At 44.2% G+C, this 21,563-nt stretch overlaps 1 protein-coding gene and 1 long non-coding RNA gene across 11 annotated transcripts in view; one reads left to right on the top strand and one right to left on the bottom strand.

Annotated features, from left to right (window-relative positions):
• Window positions 1-21,563, top strand: part of LOC137377033 (synaptotagmin-7-like) — a 1,016,894-nt gene that overhangs the window by 315,400 nt on the left and 679,931 nt on the right. The gene's annotated exons all lie outside the window — the stretch shown is intronic.
• Window positions 6,585-21,563, bottom strand: part of LOC137377034 (uncharacterized) — a 114,734-nt gene continuing 99,755 nt past the window's right edge. For 2 of the 5 annotated variants that reach the window (XR_010976343.1, XR_010976346.1), the window contains exons 3-5: window positions 10,952-11,045; window positions 7,922-8,021; window positions 6,585-6,934 (exon numbers count right to left, since the gene is read on the bottom strand). This is a non-coding gene — a long non-coding RNA (uncharacterized lncRNA). Of the gene's footprint in view, window positions 6,955-7,921; window positions 8,022-10,951; window positions 11,046-21,563 lie in introns of all 5 variants that reach the window. The other 3 variants (XR_010976345.1, XR_010976344.1, XR_010976347.1) reach the window with 3 other exon arrangements.

Here is a 21,563-nt window from a genome sequence, read left to right as displayed (position 1 = left end):
AGCGATGACAGTCATGTGACCTATCTGACTGGCTCTGTTGCTACAAATTATATATTTTTCCTGTATCGTAAAGAAAACAGAAGATCAATATGCCAAAAGATGTTTGTGAATTATCTATTGCACTTGTTATGTGACCCCCATAAGTCTCTGATTGTTCTGTCGTACTCTCGGAACACTTTGCTGGGAATCTGCCAGTACATCAGAAACTAGGCTGGGACCCAGAGGATCGAATTGCTGCCCTTGTACTTCAGTATCGGATGGCCTGTTGGGAGGATGCAGAGCTTCTGCCTGCCCTAAACTTGACAATCCTCGTAAGGGGATTGGAGAGAGGGGAGGGTAACTCCCTATGCTGAGCGAACGCATGCCCTGGAGTCTCAGTTGAATCTGCTGTACAATTGATTGAGTTATTCCTCGCCACATCAGCAGTTACCTCCATGAAAACTGGGTGTTGTAGTGCTCATCTGGATCCCCCAAAAGGAAGTAAAACAAAATGTACACATTGGGGCCTTACAAAGGGTGCTGCAGAATTGCCAGGGGACTGGACAAGCTGCAGTTTCTTTCTGGATTGGGGGTTGTGGGGGGAGAGGCAGTGTTGGTGTTGGTGACAACAACTCCACTAATAGATGACGTCCAACCTAGTTTATATAATAGATACTTTCCAATACTAATCTAAACAGGAACATCCTCCTAGCCAGTGACCTTTGGCATGGTCACCATTGGAGATCTTAGATGGGTACATCATGGCATTTGCACCCCCACATTCCCATGGGGCCATGTACTGAAGCTACCTGAAAAATATTTAATAGGCTGCTACTTCCAATATGCCACTTGCTCTTCTTCACCCCATATCGCATTTTGCCATGGTAATTCAGTGGCACTAATTGTAGGCCAGAGGGTCATTTGTAGCCCACCCCCTGTGGCTCGCTGCTATATTTACCCTTAAACTTCTATTTGTTGTCTGCCTGACTTGTGCATGCCAACAGTCAGCATTTTAAGTTGTCAGTCAGCATTTCCTGTTGTTTTGTGTCAGTGTTTCACTGTCAAGAAAACTCTATATGCCAAATGAGAAATATTAATTTCATCGGTTGGAAAATTACATTAGACTTTTAATGGAGAAAATCTTGCAGTTATTTTTTTAAAAACTAGCAGCCAAGATAGCCAGTGCAGTTTGCATCTGAAACACCTTTTCATATTCAAAAGATCCACCTGGAGCCAGAGGTTTGAACAGCCTGGACCCAGGAAAATGGCTTGCTCTAGGTGATTAAATTACCTAAAATGGCTTCATTAACACAGCAGTCAAGGCAATCCTAACAGATTGACTTGGAAAGAGAACCTCCTCCAAGTGTAAATTGGTATCCTGGGGCCTGTGGAGCTAATTCCTAACTTTTGAATTTCATTAGAAGGTTCCAGAAAACCTGAAGCAGCCATGTGACCATCTGTCCTTCTCTGGGGAAGCTGGTTTTGTTTCCCTTGGACAAAGAGACCAGCAGTAACTCTGTGTGTGCAGCAACAGAAGGCTGCATGCTTTTCTCTCTCTCTCACTCTCCAGAAAACATCAAGTTGAAAACCGTTTGTAACTGTGAACCCTCCAAACTTACAGACTGCTACAGCCAGAGACCAGGGGAAGAGAGCCAACTACAATTCTGCTTCCAAGAAATCCTTGAGCAAAGTGGGCCAACTACAAAGAATACACTTCAACCACTTCAAGAATACAGCTTCAGCCGGAAGACTACTGAATCATCCACTCCTCAGACTATGCATTTAAGTTCCATTTATTCTGCAACTCAAATCCAACCACCAAATCTATTTTTTTCTTTCTGTAATTTATTTGTGTATGTGTGATTCTCAGGTGAATGTGTGCATGAATGTGTAGGGTATTTTTTATATTTTTAAATCGAGGTTAGATTAAGTAAGTATAATAAACTTACCTCTTGTTTAAACTCAAGAAAACCTGTCCGATTGGTTCTTTCATGATCACAGTAAAGGTAAAACACTCAGAGGTGGTAAGCACAACCATTGTTTAAAAGGAATAAACCCTGTTATGGTCAAATAAGAGGAAGGACAGGAGGGGCGACTGTGACCACCGCCACCACCCCCCCCCGCCCCCGCCTCCTCACTTGGCCACAACATTTACCATCAACCACACTGATCATTTGGAAGGCAAGACTGGAGCAATAAGATCATTTAGAAAGATGGAACAGAAGCCAGTCAGAACCAATCAGAATGATTGGAAGGTGGAAGTGGAATCAACCAGAACCAGACAAGTTAGACTGTTGACTAGAACTGATCAAATTTAAAATGAAATAAAAACAGAAAGTGCTGAAAATACACAGCAGGTCTGGCAGCCTTTGTGGAGAGAGAAACAGAGTTAACATTTCAGGTCAATGACCTTTCATCAGAACTGGCAAATGTTAGCAATGTAATAGGCTTTGAGCAATGGAAGAGGGGAGAGGGGGAAGAACAAAAAGGAAGGTCTGTGATAGGGTGGAGGGCAGGAGAGATTAAATGGCAAATATGTCATGGAACAAAAGGCAAAGGGAGTAGTAAAGCCACAGTTAAAGACAAAGCATTTGTATGGAGAGAGCAGCATCTCATCTACCGATTAGGCACACTACAGCCTGCCGGACTGAACATTGAGTTCAATAATTTCAGAGCATGACAGCCCCCCACTTTACTTTCATTTTTAGTCATTTTTAGTTATTTTTTCTTCCTTTTTTTTGCATTCCTTTTTACATTTTTTACAATCTTTTTTTTGCATTTATTTCATTTCATCTTAGTTTGTTCAGTTTGCTTACCCACTGTTTTTTTCAGGTTGTTTTTCTTCAGGTTTGCACTTGCTGATGTTCAATATTCAGTATATTCACACCTAATCTGTACTAATGCTTTGTCTTTCAACACACCATTAACATATTGTTTGCCTTTGCTCCGTGACCTTTTGGTCAGCTATGTGGCCTGGTCCAATCTGCACCTTCTCCTTTGTTATCTCTTGCCCAACCCCCACCTCACTTGTTTATAATCTGTGACTTTTCTAATATTTGTCAGTTCCGAAGAAGGGTCACTGACCCGAAACGTTAACTCTGCTTCTCTTTCCACAGATGCTGCCAGACCTGCTGAGTGAATCCAGCATTTCTTGTTTTTGTTTCAGATTTCCAGCATCCGCAGTATTTTGCTTTTATTGTATAGAGAGAGTATTAGTGGCAGAATAATGAACAAATCTGTCCAAAAGCAAAAACATGAAAAACAAGTCTAAGACTGGCACATGGTTAAAAAAAAAACAAAATGTCAGTCTTGGTCTGAAGTTGTTGAATTCAATGTTGCGTGCAGAGGGCTGTAAAGTGCCTGATTAGATGATGAGGTGTAGTTCCTCAAACTTGCATTGAGCTTCACTGGAACACTGCAGCGGGTCGAGGACAGAAATGTGGGCGTGAGAGTAGGTGAATTAAAATGGCAAACAACCAGAAACTCCGGGTCATGCTTGCAGACTGAGTGGAGGTGTTCTGCAAAGCGGTCACCCAATCTGCATTTGGTCTCCCCAATGTAGAGGAGACTGCATTGTGAGCAGCGAATACAGTATACTGAATTGATAGAAGTACAAATAAATTGCTGCTTCATCTGGAAGGAGTGTTTGGGGTCTTGGAATATGAGGAGGGAGGAGGTAAAAGGGCACGTGTTATTACTTCTGAGATTACATGGGAAGGTGCCATGGAAAGGGGACGAGGTGTCGGAGATGATGGAGGAGTGGACCAGGGTGTTGCAGAGGGAATGGTCCCTTCGGAATGCTGATGGGATAGGAGAGGAAGAAGTATTTGGTGGTGGCATCACGCTGGAGGTGGCAGAAATGGCAGAGATAATCCTTTGGATGTGGAGACTGGTGGGATGGAAAATGAGAACAAGAGGAACCTTGTCGTGGTTCTGGGAGGGAGGGAAAGAGCTGAGGGCAGAAATGAGTCAGACACGGTCGAGGATCCTGTCAACCACAGTGGTGGGGTGGGGTGGGAGGTCCTCGGTTGAGGAAAAATTAAGACATAACAGAAGCGCTGTTGTGGAAGGTTGCATCATTAGAACAGATACGATGAAGACACAGAAACTAGGAGAATGGAATGGAGTCCTTAGAGGAGTCAGTGTGAGGAAGTGTAGTCAAGGTAGCTGTGGAAGTCAGTGAGCTTATAATGAATATTAGTAGACAGCCTACCCCCAGAAATGGAGACAGAGAAATCAAGGAAGGGAAGGGAAATGTCGGAGATGGACCATGTAAAGGTAAGAGAAGAGTGGAAATCGTAAGTGAAGTTGAAGTTTTCCAGTTCAGGGCGAGAACAGAAAACTGCACCGATGCAGTCATCAATATACCAGAAAAAGAGTTGGGGAGGGGTGTTGAGTAGGATTGGAGCAAGGAATATTCGACATACCCACAAAAGACAGGCTTAACTAGGACCCATGCGGGTACCCATAGCAACAACTTTCATTTGAAAGAAGTGAGTGGAGTTGAAGGAGAAGTTGTGTTCAGCAAGGTGGAGGGGACTGGTTGGACCTGTTCAAGGAAGGAACGGAGAGCCCTCAGATCATCCTGGCTGGGGGATGGAGGTGTAGAAAGATTGGACATCCATAGTGAAAAGGAGGTGGTTGGAGCCAGGAAACTGGAAATTGTCGAAATGGCCTAGGTCACAGACCTGAAACATTAGCTCTGTTTCCCTCTGCACAAATGCTGCCAGACCTGCTGTGTATTTCCAGCACTTTGCATTTATTTCAGATTTCAAGCATCCAAAGTATTTTGCTTTCAAATTTAAAATGAGTTGGTTTCTGAGCAGTGTGTATGTTATGGTCAAGTGAGGAGGGGTCGAACCACAAGAGGTTTAATTCTTTTTCAAAGTAGATGTACTGGCCATTTCAGTAGGTGTCGGATTGCTTACTTGCTATGATCATAACAATAACCAATCGGACAGGTTTTTTTTGAGTTAACAAAGAAAGAGGTTAACCGAACTAATAAAAAAAAAGCTCCAATTTTCGCTCACACACTAGAGGTTTACACACACACAGTCCAGAGTTTTATGACCAGCCAAAAAGTCGGTTGCAAGCCCGCCTCCACCGGGCCTGGGGAACCAGGCTGGGATTTTTCCCTCCCCAGGCCTTTAATTGGTCTTGGGAGGGACTTCTACCTCCTTGAGGCAGGAAGTCCTGGCAGTGGTGGCCACTACTGGGACTGCACCCAGTCATCAGAGGCAAGAGGAAGGACGGCCCAGTTTTTGGAGCCTCACTGGGGAAAATCATCCGGGCCCCGTCAAGGCACGGGGGTTGGTTGGCAGGGTGAGGGGGTGGGGTGGAGTGTTGTGCATTGGGGGCGGTTAGGGCTTCGGAGGCGGCCTTCTGTGGGGCACAGGGTGCCCGATTAGGAGGGCCACTCCCCAGCCAGCAAGAAAGCCGCCTGATTTTACCAGGCAGTGTTGTTGGGGCCTTTGCTGTCTGGCCACTGAGGGTAAAATACCCGCGGCAGCAGGAGGAGGCCCTTAAGTGGTAGTTAATTAGACACTTAAGGGCCTTGATTGGCCTCGGGTGGACGGGCCGTTTCTCACTGCCGCCGGCATGCGTAAAATTGCAGTGGGGGTGGGGGGGGGCGGGTAGGGAAGAGCTCACCCGCCTCCCACTCAATTTTACGCCCCGCGCCCCAGTACCAGCCCATTTGTTGGGGGCCGTAAAATTCTGTTCACAAATAGGTTACAGAGTGGGGAAGGGTAGATTGGTTGAGTTAGAATCCATAGAGAAAAGGGGTATATAGTCTGTGGAGTTTGGTGATTTGGCTGGCTTCTAGCTGAATTTGGTGGTCCTGAGTCTTTTAGCTTGAAGAGGTAGATGACTGGTTCAGTGAGTCTCTTGGAGATAGTGATGTGGATGATTTGCTCCAGTGGGGTTTCTGATTGTAGCTGGAGTATGCAAAGGTGGTCAGTCAACAGGCAGGATTTGAAAGCTTTCAAGCTGGAATGGAGAGAGAAAGAGAGAGGGGGCCCCCACTTAGGGTCTGCACCTGTCAGAGTCCAGTTGCTTCTCCTCTGCTACAGAGAAAACACCAGCTTAAAACCACAGATGGGGAGGGGCTTGTCACATGAAAGTCACTCAGTGATTCAAACATAGCAGTTAGCAGTATTTCGTCTAGCTAAAAGAGAGAATAAACTGTTCACCTAAAACCTCCTGGGTCTTGGTTCTTGCTGGGGAATTAGCAGATAGTTTGTGTCCCTCCTCACAGTCATTGCAGTGTAGCATACAGTGTTGCAAACTAGGTGACCATTTTAAGTTTTTCTTTCATAAATGTCTTTTAAAAATATATATATAAGTTCAGATCTCCAGTCAATGGATTAAAGAAAATTATCATTCAACAAGGCAAATTGGTGTAACAATGTATATGTATGTACATAATCTATATATTATGGCCAAATGAGGAGGGCGTCTCGGGCTCCCCTTCCGCCCCTTCTCTGGTTTGACCACAACAGGGTTTATCCTTTGTTAACACAATGGTTGAACTGCTGTTCCTCTAATGTAATTGCAAAAGAACCAATCAGACAGGTTTACTTGAGTTTGAACAAGAAGGATGTAAGTTTATTATTCTTAACACTCTAACCCGGTTAAAATATTAAAAATGCATTACATATTCATATACACATTTGCACAAGTCACACAAATAAATTACAGAGGGAAAACAGATTTGGTGGTTGGATTACAGTTCAGAATAAATGGAATTTAAATACAGTTTTTGAGTTCAGTAGTCCTCAGCTGAAATTGTATTCCTAAAGTCCTCGCTGGGCCACGTGCATGGTGGTGGGCTTTCTTTGCTCCGGGCTCCAAGAGGCAGAAGAGGAAATTGCTTCTCGTCCCCTGGTTGCTTACTGTGGCGGTCTGTAGGCTTGAGGGTGTTCCCAATCACAATCAGATCTTCTCTTGATTCTTTCTGGGGAGAGAGAGAGAGACCTGCTTCGTTGATGGCTTTTCAGTTACTGCTCTCTGCTTTTTGTGTGACGAAGCTTACAGGCAGTCACATGACACTATCAGGCCCCTTTATTGTTTTAATGAGTTTTTTTCTGGAATCTTCTCTGAGATTCAAGGTACTACACCTCAGGCTGTCTAGTCACACTTGGAAGGGGTTGGCTCTTTCAAAGTTAATGGGTGTAGATGGCTTTGATGACCGTGTTGATAAGACCATTTTAGTTAATTTAATCACTGAGAGCACCCTAATTGTTCTGGCTAGGCTGGATGAGACTTGTCTCCAGTTGATCTTTTGGTGTTTCAAATATGAATTGCAGTGGCCATCTTGGCTGCCAGTTTCTTTTAAAAAGTTACTTGTAGGATTTTCCCATTAAAAGTCTAATGCAAGGTTCCAACTGATGAAATTAATATTTCCCTTTTGACATATAGGGTTTTCATGCCAATTTATATCTATTTATATATGTATGTGAGGTGTGTATATGAATTATAAACTGCTAAAATACAGCTTTAAAAATGTTTCACTTTCCTCCAAAGGAACTTTTTAGAGCATGCCCGACTATTGTTTTATATGGCAGGCTATTACAGCTGTTTTCTAACATAAGGATGGTGTTCTCTGGTGTCAGTGCATCAATTGGGTTTATTTGAGAATTTGTTGTTACCGACCATTCATAAACCCATGCTGCCCTTCTTTGATCCACTCATAATTATTAAGTGCTCCATCATTCTGTCTCTGACGATAAATTCCAGTAACTTTCCCATAACTAATATTAGATTGATGGCTCTGTAGTTCTTTCCTCCCATTCTTCTTAAATAACAAAGACATTTGTAATTTTCCAATTCAAAGACCGAAGTCTCAACTAGCAAATTCCTGATGTACTTTTTTTTAAAACTCTGCAGTGGAAACCATTAAGTCTTGAAGATATGTTTATCTTAAGTTCTATTATTTTCTTACCTTTTTTAAATTTGTATTAAATGCACTTTGTTTCACCCCTTTATTTACTTTTTCAAAGTTTCCTTGTACTCCTGGTATTCCTTCTTTTGCTTTTCCTCCACTGTGAAAATGAATACAAAAACAGGTCTGCCATTTCTTTATTACCCATGAGAGTCTCACCTGAATCTGTCTTTAATGGGCCCTTGTTCCCCTTCGATATATTGATAAAAACTTTTCCTGTCATGCTTGCAATTTTTTTCATATTCCTTTTTTGCACCTCATCACTAAAACTGATCAAAGCAACTGCATAGCACAGATATTTGATAAAGAAGGATGCTGACTAGTTTAATCAGTTTTCCATATTTCTTTGTGTTTGCAATAAAATTCCACACCCTGAACAGGTGAAGAATTAGAGCTATTTTTCTCCCCCTTCTTAGCCATATTATATGCAGTGTTTTACTTATCTAATTGCCTGCTGCGGGTACTTTCCATGATCCCACAAGCTCATCAGAGAGCCACATACACAAAGAGAAAGGGCCTGTTTTAACTCTGCAAGTGAATGGGTTTTGAGCGTAGCTTAGAACTACAAAGGTTTACAGCATAGAAGGAGCTCTTCAGCCGATCATGTCTGATGACTCTTCATTAGAGCAATCCAAAGCCAATCCCGCTGCACTACTCTCACCCATAGCCCTGTACCTTCCTTTGCTTCAAATATCCAATCTTCCTGTAAAAAGATGCCTTTCCCTCAGCCATTCTGTAGCAGGGCATTCCATGCTCCAACAAATCTCTCCGGAGTCTCTGCGATGATTTTAAATTGATGATCCCTCATCATTTTCTCCCCAAGCCACATAATTTTCAAATCTTCAATTAAATTTTCTCTTTGCTTTCTTTGCTCCAGTTGAAATATTCATCGCATGTCGAGTGTCTCTGCATAATCTTAGTTTTCCGATGTCCTGGTATCATCCTGGTGAATTTATGGTTGGAATATCCTTTCCATAAATTGGGCAACTAAAACTACGCACAGTACTCTCTAACTGTGGCCGAAGAGATGTTTTGCCAAATCTTTCATTACTATTTTTTTCTTGTACTCTATGGGCTGCATTTTACAGGGGCCTCGACATTGGGAAAGGTGGTGAGGGGGGGCATGAAGATCGCTCTGGATGAGGCCCGCCACCAACCTCGACACTGGCAGGGCCTGTCCTGATCTTGACAGTGGCAGCAAGGCCTCATGTTGGCTCGCCTGCTACTTGGCGATGGGACCCGTATTACAATATGCAGATGGGCACTTACCATTCATTAATATTCAGGCCGCTGCAATTCAGAGAGCAGGTTGCGATCCCCATCCTGGCGGCCAGAATCGACGTGCCTTATCCCCATTTGGGTAAACAAGGCACGACTCCTGTGGGGAAGGGGGAGGAGGTAATTTTCTCAGTGCGGGAGGGGGAGAGCAGGGTCAAACTCTTTTTGGATTGATTGGGAGGATGGTGGGAAGGGGTTGAGGGTTAGAGTTTATGAACTTTGTGGGGGGGACGGTCACGTAGTCAAAGTACGTATTGTGGGGGGTGAGTGGGCAAGGAATTCATTGTTAGGCTATTGGGTGGGGCAGGAGAGGGGATGGAAAGATTTTTAAAACTATTTTTGATACTTTTAAATGCAATTTGCCTTAAAGATTACAAACTGTCATTTAGGGCTCTAAGCCCTTTGAAAATGGCGCTAGCGCCTGCGAGGTGGCGCTGGACGCCTTTGCTGGGAACAGCTCGCTCACCCCCTCCATGTCATCGGGGGTTGGTGGCCGCCCCGGTCATGTTAATGAGCCGCCACATTTAAGATCGCAGCGGCTCTGTGGAGTGAATGCCGCGCACGCAGGCCGCCATTGTTTACGGCCGCCGCTGTACTCAGTGGCGGCCACATAAAATCCAGCCCTGTGTCTCTATTTATAAAACACCAAAGGCTATTGGCCTTTTTTTTTAATGGCTTTATCTACCACATTTGCATTTTCAGGGAATTGTGTATTGGAACTATGCGGTCCCTCCTATTCATCCCCATACTTCAGTGACATTCACAAAGCTTGGGATTGCAATGGTTACCTTGATTTATTTTCCAGACATACATACTCCTGCATTACCTCTAATAAAAGTCTTAACAATCATCTTTGCAAATTTGTGCAGTCGAGGTAGACTCTTTTAATACCTTCTTATAACAGCTTAATATTTAAGTCATGTGAGCAATGTTGTGGAAGTTCTAACTTTTAAAAAGATTATTCAAAAGGGTTTGGAATTAAATTTTGTCCTCAACAGATGTTTGTCCAATATTTTGTGCAGTGAAATAAAAATAAAATCGCAGGCAATTATAAAAATTAAATGAAACTGTTCAGTAAGTCTCTGTAAAAGTTTGTCAAGTTTTAGATTAGATCTATATAACATCATGGCAATCAATCCAAACTGCTTTTTATTAATGAAATATAACCTTGTTCTGGCTCGGATACTTTACTGTAACTCAACTTATTTATAGTGCAAATTATTGAACCTAGCAGCCGAAAGGGATCTGATTCCAAACACAGTTGAAATTATATGATTGCTAAAACCTCACTGGGTTAACGTTTACAACTCTAGACCCTTTCAAGTTGTGTATTGGGGTACAGGGAGAGTAGTAGTGAAGCAGAGATATATAACCTCCAAGGGCTAATCACTCTCTTTCACTTTCACAACATGCCATTTGTGATTATGGGATTCATTGGGATGTAAGTGGGAAAGTCTTTCTGCACTGCCTACTACTTGTAGGATCCAGAAAATGCTGATTTATTGATACTGGAGATGTGGAGTTAGTCTCCATATATTATTCAGTTTAAATATTGGCAAGAATACCAGGCTCTTTCCACCAATAGCACGTTATCAGTATAAAAGTACTTTCCACTGTTGTCAGTTTAGCCCCCACCACACTTTCAGTCAAGCATAATAACCCCTCCCAGCTGTTAGTCCATGACTGTGTTACCAGTATACCTATGTGAATGATATTTCTCACATTTTCCAGTTCTGATGAAGGGTCACTGACCTGAAACGTTAACTCTGCTTCTCTCTCCACAGATGCTGCCAGACCTGCTGAGTATTTCCAGCATTTCTTGTTTTTATTCTGAATGATGTCTCTGCTGGGAAAGGAATATCTTTATACTAGTACTTATTGTTTAGTTTCAAATATGAAAAATAAAAAGACAAAGTGTTAAATATCTACCACTGCAGAATATATATAATATAAAGAATCAAGTCATGACAACAAGTTTTTCTGCAAAAGGGTGTCTATTTCAGAGTTTGCTTGTGACTGCAATACATTTTTGCGAAGTCATCTTTGTAAGTGCTATTTGCATTACATGCACTCGAGCTCACTCTCTCTGTGCTATAGTGTGTGTACATTCTCACTTCACCCACTGCCCCTCCCCAGGTGCATTGTTATTTTGATGCATTCATACAAACACACAAGGGATAACTGATGTCAACAGCATGCCTGGGCGGCCCTGGTTCTGAGACAACTCTCACTGGGGCCTGTTCAGCATCTAAAACCAATTGGGTTTTATTATTTGTTGTGCTGTAAAAACTACAATTCAAAACAACTATCTTATTTTAAACTCCAAATTGAAAGAACTGGATCCTGTAGAGTTGACCTGCATTATTTTCATATTTAACATATCTATAACCTTTCCAGGACACGTTTTCTTTTGCTTTGTAGGGAGAATTGTTCAAAAAAGCATTAAGCCCTTCCCCCTCCCCCCCCACCCCGCTCCCCCCCCACATCCACCATTTCAAAAGTGTTTGAAATGCCCACTGCTTTGAACTGTACTTTGTTATATCACCTACAGCAGAAGTCATGTAATTATGTAGTATGACATAATGGCTCAGATTTGTGGTTAGCACTTGCCACTGGCCTCAAAGAAAGCTGCCGAGAAAGATCTGTGGTGTAGATTTCACTTTTCCCAATGCTAATTTGAAACTGCTGCCAAGGCACTGGGTTTGCCAAGCATTCAGCGCAGTGATGTCATGAAGTAGGGTAAGCAGCCAATCACATTGAAGAATTCTCAGAACAAAACAGGAACTTAAAAGCACTGGTTGTCCTTTACTTTTTTTTAAAGATTTTTTTTTTTAGAGATACAGCACTGAAACAGGCCCTTCGGCCCACCAAGTCTGTGCCGACCATCAACCACCCATTTATACTAATCCTACACTTATCCCATATTGTCATGGTCGGGTTGGGGCCGACCATGACTCATGGCCCTCCTGCCTTGGGCGCTATGGCGTTGGAAGGATGAATGAGAACGGGCAGAGACTGCTTGAATTGTGTACCTATCATAACCTCTGCATCACCAACTCGTTCTTTCACACTAAACCCTGTCACCAGGTTTCATGGAGGCACCCAAGATCACGTCGTTGGCACCAGCTAGACCTCATTGTCACAAGGCGAGCCGCCTTAAACAGTGTTCAAATCACACGCAGCTTCCACAGTGCGGACTGCGACACCGACCACTCCCTGGTGTGCAGCAAGGTTAGACTCAGACCAAAGAAGTTGCATCATTCCAAGCAGAAGGGCCACCCGCGCATCAACACGAGCAGAATTTCTCACCCACAGCTGTTACAAAAATTTCTAAATTCACTTGTAACAGCCCTTCAAAACACTCCCACAGGGGATGCTGAGACCAAGTGGGCCCACATCAGAGACGCCATCTATGAGTCAGCTTTGACCACCTACGGCAAAAGTGCGAAGAGAAATGTAGACTGGTTTCAATCTCATAATGAAGAGCTGGAACCTGTCATAGCCGCTAAGCGCATTGCACTTTTGAACTACAAGAAAGCCCCCAGCGATTTAACATCCGCAGCACTTAAAGCAGCCAGAAGTACTGCACAAAGAACAGCTAGGCGTTGCGCAAACGACTACTGGCAACACCTATGCAGTCATATTCAGCTGGCCTCAGACACCGGAAACATCAGAGGAATGTATGATGGCATGAAGAGAGCTCTTGGGCCAACCATCAAGAAGATCACCCCCCTCAAATCTAAATCGGGGGACATAATCACTGACCAACGCAAACAGATGGACCGCTGGGTTGAGCACTACCTAGAACTGTACTCCAGGGAGAATGCTGTCACTGAGACTGCCCTCAATGCAGCCCAGCCTCTACCAGTCATGGATGAGCTGGACATGCAGCCAACCAAATCGGAACTCAGTGATGCCATTGATTCCCTAGCCAGCGGAAAAGCCCCTGGGAAGGACAGCATTACCCCTGAAATAATCAAGAGTGCCAAGCCTGCTATACTCTCAGCACTACATGAACTGCTATGCCTGTGCTGGGACGAGGGAGCAGTACCCCAGGACATGCGCGATGCCAACATCATCACCCTCTATAAAAACAAAGGTGACCGCGGTGACTGCAACAACTACCGTGGAATCTCCCTGCTCAGCATAGTGGGGAAAGTCTTTGCTCGAGTCGCTCTGAACAGGCTCCAGAAGCTGGCCGAGCGCGTCTACCCTGAGGCACAGTGTGGCTTTCGTGCAGAGAGATCGACTATTGACATGCTGTTCTCCCTTCGTCAGATACAGGAGAAATGCCGTGAACAACAGATGCCCCTCTACATTGCTTTCATTGATCTCACCAAAGCCTTTGACCTCGTCAGCAGACGTGGTCTCTTCAGACTACTAGAAAAGATCGGATGTCCACCAAAGCTACTAAGTATCATCACCTCATTCCATGACAATATGAAAGGCACAATTCAACATGGTGGCTCCTCATCAGAGCCCTTTCCTATCCTGAGTGGTGTGAAACAGGGCTGTGTTCTCGCACCCACACTTTTTGGGATTTTCTTCTCCCTGCTGCTTTCACATGCGTTCAAATCCTCTGAAGAAGGAATTTTCCTCCACACAAGATCAGGGGGCAGGTTGTTCAACCTTGCCCGTCTAAGAGCGAAGTCCAAAGTACGGAAAGTCCTCATCAGAGAACTCCTCTTTGCTGACGATGCTGCTTTAACATCTCACACTGAAGAATGCCTGCAGAGTCTCATCGACAGGTTTGCGTCTGCCTGCAATGAATTTGGCCTAACCATCAGCCTCAAGAAAACGAACATCATGGGGCAGGATGTCAGAAATGCTCCATCCATCAATATTGGCGACCACGCTCTGGAAGTGGTTCAAGAGTTCACCTACCTAGGCTCAACTATCACCAGTAACCTGTCTCTAGATGCAGAAATCAACAAGCGCATGGGTAAGGCTTCCACTGCTATGTTCAGACTGGCCAAGAGAGTGTGGGAAAATGGCGCACTGACACGGAACACAAAAGTCCGAGTGTATCAGGCCTGTGTCCTCAGTACCTTGCTCTACGGCAGCGAGGCCTGGACAACGTATGCCAGCCAAGAGCGACGTCTCAATTCATTCCATCTTCGCTGCCTTCGGAGAATACTTGGCATCAGGTGGCAGGACTATATCTCCAACACAGAAGTCCTTGAAGCGGCCAACATCCCCAGCTTATACACACTACTGAGTCAGCGGCGCTTGAGATGGCTTGGCCATGTGAGCCGCATGGAAGATGGCAGGATCCCCAAAGACACATTGTACAGCGAGCTCGCCACTGGTATCAGACCCACCGGCCGTCCATGTCTCCGTTATAAAGACGTCTGCAAACGCGACATGAAATCGTGTGACATTGATCACAAGTCGTGGGAGTCAGTTGCCAGCATTCGCCAGAGCTGGCGGGCAGCCATAAAGATAGGGCTAAATTGTGGCGAGTCGAAGAGACTTAGTAGTTGGCAGGAAAAAAGACAGAGGCGCAAGGGGAGAGCCAACTGTGCAACAGCCCCAACAAACAAATTTCTCTGCAGCACCTGTGGAAGAGCCTGTCACTCCAGAATTGGCCTTTATAGCCACTCCAGGCGCTGCTTCACAAACCACTGACCACCTCCAGGCGCGTATCCATTGTCTCTCGAGATAAGGAGGCCCAAAAGAAAGAAAAGAAAGAAAAGAACACTTATCCCATATTCCTACCACATCCCCATCTGTCCCTATATTTCCCTACCACCTACCTATACTAAGGGCAATTTATAATGGCCAATTTACCTACCAACCTGCAAGTCTTTTGGCTTGTGGGAGGAAATCGGAGAACCCGGAGAAAACCCACGCAGACACAGGGAGAACCCAGAATTGAACCCAGGTTGCTGGAGCTGTGAGGCTGCAGTGCTAGCCACTGCGCCACTGTGCCGTCATTTTACAGAGAACAAAATAAGTGATTGTCTCAAACACATGGGATTCAGTTAGGAGCTGTAATATCAAAAACAAACATCAAAAAAGCGTTTTTTTTATTATAGTGGAGAAATTTGTATTTCAATCAATATAACTTTTCAAGGCCAGAGAGTTTTGTCAGGAGTAATTATAAACTTCATATGCCGCTAAAAACCTAGTTATACATTTAACAAAACATAAATTTGAGGGTTTTTACAATGAGACAACTAAGATATAAAGGGGTAGATTTTCATCAGTTCACCAATTTCTAATTGATTGCTGCTTGGGGTGATTTAACATTGCACTCGATGGAGAAGCATAGAATCAACTGATAGCAACTTCTGGATTTTGTGTTTAACTGCCCACGTGCACATTCTAGACATTACTGCCAGTTTCAGAGGAGTAATGGCAGCTAACACTGCCAGTTTCAGTGGAGTAATGGCAGCTTACACTGTTAGTTTCAGAGGAGTAATGGCGGCTACCGCTGTCAGTTTCAGAGGAGTAATGGCAGCTAATGCTGCCAAGGCACTCTATCTGAATGTATGCAGCATTCGCAACAAGGTAGATGAATTGAACGCACAAATAGAAGTAAACAGTTATGATCTAATTGCCATTATGGAGATGTACTTGCAGGGTGACCAAGGCTGGGAACCGAATGTTCAAGTGTATTCGACATTTAGGAAGGTTAGACACAAAGGAAAAGGAAGTGGGGTAGCATTGTTAATAAAGGATGATATCAGTATGTTAGTGAGAGAGGACCTTAGGTTGAAGGATCAAGATGTAGAATCAGTTTACGTAGAGCTAAGAAACAGCAAGGGGCAGCAAACATTGGTAGGAGTTGTTTATAGGCCACCAAATAATAGTGGTAATGTAGGGCACAGTATAAACCAAGAAATTAGAAGTGGATGTAACAAGGGTAATAGATGCTGCCAGACCTGCTGAGCATTTCCAGAATTTTTTGTTTTATGACATATAAGATATGTTGGGATCCCTAAAGATATGTTTATTGATCTATGAGTTTATTTTGGTTGTGCACAGAGTTTATGCCCAATGATGTGCGGTCTGTTGGTCCTAGAAATGAATTATTCCCATTGATGTGCCAGTATGTTCTGCACTTCGTGCTGAAGGACAAATTAGCCTCAGTTGTATTTCTACCTCCCCTATTAATGAACAGTCTGCTGTTAGCCACTGACAATGGTGACATGTAAAGAATAGCCACAGTAGCAGAGGAAGCATACCCCATGAAGAATTAATTTTTTTTATTTGTTGCAAGGGATGTGGGTGTTTCTGGCAAGGTCAGCATTTGTTGCCCATCTCTAATTGCCCTTGAGAAGGTGGTGGTGAGCTGCCTTCTTGAACCGCTGCAGTATATCTGGTGCGGATATACCTACAGTGCTGTTAGGGAGGGAGTTCCAGGATTTTGACCCAGAGACAGTTAAGGAACAGCGATATATTCCAAGTCAGAATTGTGTGTGGCTTGGAGGGGAACTTGCAGATGGTGGTGTTCCCACGCATCTGCTGCTCTTGACCTTCTAGGTGAAAGAGGGTGTGTGTTTGGAAGATGCTGTCAAAGGAGGTGTGGTGAGCTGCTGCAGTGGATCTTGTACATGTTGCACACTGCTGCCACTGTCTGTCGGTGATGGAGGGAGTGAATGTTTAATGTGGTGGATGGGTTGCCGATCAAGTGGGCTGTTTTGTCCTGGATGGTGTCAAGGTTCCTGAGTGGTGTTGGAGCTGCACTCATTCAGGCAAATGGAGTGTATGCCATCACACTCCTGACTTGTGCCTTGTAGATGGTGGACAGGCTTTGGGGAGTCAGGAAGTGAGTTACTCATTGCAGAATTCCTAGCCTCTGACCTGCTCTTGTGGCCACAGTATTTATGTGGCTGCTCCAGTTCAGTTTCTGGTCAATGGTAAACCCCAGGATTTTGATAGCGGGGAATTTAGTGATGGTAATGCTGTTGAATGTCAAGGGGAGATGGTTAGAAATTCTTTTGTTGGCGATAAGTTATTGCCTGTCACTTGTGTGGCATGAATGTAACTTGCCACTTATCAGAGCCTGAAAGTTGTTCAGGTCTTGCTGCTTATGGACATGGACTGCTTCAGTATCTGAGGAGTCGCAAATGGTACTGAACATTATGCAATCATCATCAAATATCCCCACTTATGACCCTATGATGGAGGGAAGGTCATTGATGAAGTAGCTGAAGATGATTGGGCCTAGGACACTACCCTGAGGAACTCCTGCAGCAATGTCCTGGAGCTGAGATGATTGGCTTCCAACAACCACAATCTTTCTTTATGCTAGGTTTGACTCCAACCAGTGGAGAGTTTTCCCCCTCGTTCCCATTGGCTTCAATTTTGCTAGGACTCCTTGATGCCACACTCTGTCAAATGCTGCCTTGATATCAAGTGCAATCACTCTCACCTCTTGTGCTCTTTTGTCCATTTTTGGACCAAGGCTGTAATGAGGTCAGGAGCCGAGTGGTCCTGGCAGAACCTGAGCTGGGATCGGTGAGCAGGTTGTTGCTGTTTAAGTGGCACTTGATCGCACTGTCAATGACACCTTCCATCACTTTGCTTATGATCGGGAGTGGACTGATGGGACCGGATTGGATTTGTCTTGTTTTTTGTGGACGACGTACCTGGGCAGTTTTCCACATTGTCGGGTAGATGCCAGTGTTGTAGCTGTACAGGAACAGCTTGGCTCGGGATGCGGCTAGTTCTGGAGCACCAGCCTTCAGTACCACTGCCAGAATGTTGTCAGGATCCGTAGCCTTTGCAGTATCCAGTGACTTCGGCCATTTTTTGACATCACATGAAGTGAATCAAATTGGCTAAAGACTGGCATCAGTGATGCTGGGGCCCTCAGGAGGAGGCCAAGATGGATCATCCACTCGGCACTTCTGGCTGAGGATGTCTTTTGCACTGATGTTCTGGGCTCCTCCATTATTGAGGATGGGGCTACCTGTGGAATATCCTCCTCCTGTTAGTTGTTTAATTGTCCACCACCATTCATGACTGAACGTGACAGGACTGCAGATCTTTGATCTGATGTGTTGGTTATGGGATTGCTTAGCTCTGTCTATTGCATGTTGCTTATGCTGTTTGGCATGCAAGTAGTCCTGTGTTGTAGCTTTACCAGGTTGACACCTCATTCTTAGGTATGCCTGGTGCTGCTCCTGACATGCTCTCCTGCAATCTTTATTGAACCAGGGTTGATCCCTTGGCTTAATGATAATGGTAAAATGAGGGTTATGCCGAGTCATAAGGTTACAGATTGTGATTGAGTACTATTCTGCTGTTGCTGATGGTCCACAATACTTCATGGATACCCAGTTTTGAGCTGCCAGATCTGTTCTAACTCTATCCCATTTAGCACAATGGTAGTGCCACACAACACAATGGTGGGGTGCCCTCAGTGTGAAGATGGGATTTTGTCTCCACAAGGACTGTGCGGTGGTCACCCCTACCAATGCTGTCATGAACAGATCGATCTGCAACAGGTAGATTGGTGAGGACGAGGTCAAGTAGGTTTTTCCCTCTTGTTGGTTCCCTCACAACCTGTCGCCGGGCCAGTCTGGCAGATATGTCCTTCAGGACTCTGCCAGTTTGGTCAGTAGTGTTGCTACCGAGCCACTCTTGGTGATGGACATTGCAGTCCCCCACCCAGAGTACATTCTGTGCCCTTGCCACCCTCCGTGCTGCTTCCAGGAGAAATCAGAACAAAATTGAGGCAAAAGCACATGATAATCATGGAGTTTGTAGTATATACAGAAAGTTAATATTGTGGAAGAATATGTCACAGAATCACAGAATTGTTAAAGCGCAGACGGAGGCCATTTGACCCATCATGTCCACACTGGCTCTCTGAAAGAGCAATTCCCTCAGTTCCATTCCCCTGCCTTCTCCCCATAACCCTGCACATTCTGCCTTTTCATATCACTGTCTAATTCCCTTTTGAATGCTTCAATTGAACCTGCCTCCACAACGTTCTTAGGCAGCGCATTCCAGACCTTAACCACTCGCTGCATGAAAAAGTTTTCCTCATGTCACTTTTGCTTCTCTTACCAAATACTTTAAATCTGGGCCCTCTTGATCTCGATCCTTTCATGGGTGGGAACAGTTTCTCTCTATCTACTCTGTCCAGACCCCTCCTGATTTTGAATACCTCTATCAAATCACCTCTCAGCCTTCTCTTCAAGGAAAACAATCCTAACTTCTCCAATATATCTTCATAACTGAAGTTCCTCATCCCTGGAACCATTCTTGTGAATCTTTCCTGCATGGTCTCCAATGCCCTCACGTCTTTCCTCAAGTGTGATGCCCAGAATTGGATGCAATACTCTAGCTGTGGCCAAACTAGTATCTTATACAAGTTCAACTTAACTTCCTTGCTCTTGTACTCTATGCCCCTATTAATAAAGCCCAGGATACTGTATGCTTTATTAACCGTGCTCTCAACCTATCCTGCCACCTTCAGTGACTTATGCACATATACACCTAGGTCCCTCTGTTCCTGTACCCTTTATTCTATATTGTCTCTCCATGTTCTTCCTAGCGACATGAATCACTTCACATTTCTCTGCATTGAACTTCATCTGCCACTTGACTGCCCATTCCACCAACTTGTCTATATCCTTTTGAAGTTCTACACTATCCTCCTCACAGTTTACAATGCTTCCAAGTTTTGTATAATCTGCAGACTTTGAAATTGTGCCCTGTACACCAAGCTCGAGGTCATTAACATTTATATCTGGAAAAGCAAGGGTCCCAACAGCAATCCCTGGAGAACTCCACTACAAACCTTCCTCCAGCCCGAAAAACATCCATTAACCACTAATCTTTGTTTCCTTTCACTCAGCTAATTCCGTATCCATGTTGCTCCCATCCCTTTTATTCCATGAGCTACAGGTTTGCTCACACGTCTATTGTGTAGCAATGTATCAAATGCCTTTTGAAAGTCCATATACACCACATCAGCAGCATTGCCCTCGTCAACCCTCTCTTTTACCCCCTCAAAAAACTCCACGTTAGTTAAACATGATTTGCCCTGAAGAAATCCATGCTGGCTTTCCTTAATTAACACTCATTTGTCCACGTGTCTATTGATTTTGTCCCAAATTATTTTTTCTAGAAGTTTTCCCACCACTGAAGTTAAACTGACTGGCCTGTAGTTGCTGGGCTTTTCTTTACACCCTTTTTTGAACAAGGGTGTAACGTTTGCAATTCTAAAGTCCTCTGGCACCACCCCTGAGTCTAAGGAAGATTGAAAAATTATTTCCACCCTCACTTTCCTCAGTATCCTTGGATGCATCTCATCCAGCCCTGGTATTTTATCCACTTTAAGTGCAGACAGCCTATCTAATACTCCCTTTTAATCAATTTTAATCCTCTCTAGTGTCTGACATACCTCCTCTTTCAACATTGCCTGGGTTGTGTCTTCTTCCTTGGTAAAGACAGATGCATAGTATTCATTTAATACCTCAGCTATGCCCTCTGCCTCCATGTGTAAATCCCTTTTCTGGTCCCTAATCGGCCCCACTCCTCTTTTTACGACCCTTTTACTATTTATATGCTGGTAGAAAATTTTGGGATTTCCTTTAATGCTAGCTGCCAGCCTCTTTTCATGCTCTCTTTGCTTCTCTTATTTGCTTTTTCACTTCCCCTCTGGACCTTCTATATTCGGCCTGGTTCTCAATAGTATTTTATTCCTGGCATCTGTCATAAGCACACTTTTTCTTCTTTATCTTAGTCTCTACCACTTTTGTCATCCAGGGAGCTCTGGATTTGTTTGCCCTTCGAGGGAACATATCTTGACTGTGCCCAAACTATCTCCTCTTTGAAGGTCATCTACTGGTTTTCCTGCCAGCTTTTGACTCCAATTTATTCGCCCCAGCACCATTCTTACCCCACTGAAGTTAATTATTCTTACCCTGGATTGCTCTTTGTCCATTTCCATAGTTAACCTAAACCTTATGATACAATGACCAGTATCCCCTAAATGCTCTCCTGCTGATACTTGATCCACTTGGCCCACCTCATTCCCAAGAACCAGCGCTAGCAATGCCTCCTTTCTCATTGGACTAGCAAAATACTGTTGTAGAAAATTATCCTGAACACACTCTAGGAACTCTTGCCCCTCACACACAACTATTATTCCAGTCTATGTTTGGATAATTAAAGTCCCCCATTACTACCCTATAATTTTTGCACCCCTCTGTAATTTCCTTGCAAATTTGTTCCTCCACATCCTTCCCACCAGCTGGTGGCCTATGGACAACACCGAGCAATGTAACTGCACCTTTTTTTTGCTCCTTTGCTGTAGCCAAATTGATTCTGTCCTCGACCGCTCTGGGACATCCTTTTCCTCCAGCACTGCAATGCTCTTCTTAATCAATACCGCAAATCT

Source organism: Heterodontus francisci, chromosome 14 (genome assembly GCF_036365525.1).
Source record: "Heterodontus francisci isolate sHetFra1 chromosome 14, sHetFra1.hap1, whole genome shotgun sequence".
NCBI classification, from domain to species: domain Eukaryota; kingdom Metazoa; phylum Chordata; class Chondrichthyes; order Heterodontiformes; family Heterodontidae; genus Heterodontus; species Heterodontus francisci.
Note: the sequence above shows the minus strand (reverse complement) of the source record. Positions and strands in the feature narration are given on the sequence as shown.